This window comes from Tupaia chinensis, unplaced genomic scaffold (assembly GCF_000334495.1).
Source record: "Tupaia chinensis unplaced genomic scaffold, TupChi_1.0 Scaffold148049_1, whole genome shotgun sequence".
NCBI lineage: Eukaryota > Metazoa > Chordata > Mammalia > Scandentia > Tupaiidae > Tupaia > Tupaia belangeri.
The window spans coordinates 879,373-880,453 of record NW_006207899.1 but is presented as its reverse complement, the minus strand read 5'-3'; the positions used below and the strand labels follow the sequence as shown (position 1 = coordinate 880,453).

Here is a 1,081-nt window from a genome sequence, read left to right as displayed (position 1 = left end):
TTTTAAAAAACAAAACACTATTTCAATGGACCAGCAGTTAGTGTAATGGTTATGTTGCTGGACTCCCATGTTATGTTGCTGGACTCCCATGTAGTCGACCACGGTTCGCGTCCTGGACCCAGTGGCTTAAAACTCACGCCAGGCGCATGTGCATGCGTGCCCAAGATCCCGAGAGGAGAATGGAGGAGAAGGGATTGCGGCATGGCCATCCCCCCTGGGGGGTGATTTCTCGCTTTCGAGCTCTCTGTCTGTCTCTGTCTGGCGAGCACACGCGCCCTAAAGCAAAAACCTCTTCAAAAAAAAAAAAAAAAACACTATTTCATATCATTTTTCTAGCTGTAAACCTAATTTAATTATATCTAATAAGCCACTAGAGAGTACTATTGCTATTAAGTCCTAAGTTACAAGCTAGATAAATAAAAAACTGGTCCCACATAGCCAACTGCGGTTTGAAGACCCAGTCCCAGCAACTTTCAAAACAATGAGGGGCCGGCAGGAGGCATAGTGCTTAAGACACTGGCATAGTGCTTAAGACACATGGCAAACTGCAGTTCATGTCCCAGGGTTCAAGTCCCAGATGGCGACTTGAAAATCCTGCTGGGTACATATGCATGTATACCCAAATTCCCAAGAAGAGAACAGAGAAGGCACTGCAGTATTATCATCCTCCCAGGAGGTAATTTCTCGCTTTCCTTCTCCCTGTCTCTCAATGACAAGTACAAATACCCTGTAGCAAAAAACAAACAAATAAATAAATAAATTTTGGGGCTAAAAAAAAATCTCAAAAACATGCAATGGTGTCCATGCCCAAATTCCTGGCAGGACGGAGAAATGAAGAAAGAATTGTGGGGTGACCATGACCCACTCTGGGTATTTCTCCATCTCTCTGTCTCTCTCTGGCAAGAACATGTGCTCTCTGGCCTTTTAAAAGTATACACATACACACACACACACACACACACGCAGAGATTTGTATGTATACCTATATGTGCACATATGTATGTATGCATGTATGTTTAGAAGCCCGCTAACAAACCTGCTAACTATACGTACTGTCAAAAAAAAAGAGAAAAAAAAAACT

The 1,081-nt window shown here is 42.9% G+C and overlaps 1 protein-coding gene across 3 annotated transcripts in view; it reads right to left on the bottom strand.

Moving 5' to 3' along the window:
- Positions 1–1,081, bottom strand: part of NDFIP2 (Nedd4 family interacting protein 2) — a 113,209-nt gene that overhangs the window by 32,751 nt on the left and 79,377 nt on the right. The gene's annotated exons all lie outside the window — the stretch shown is intronic.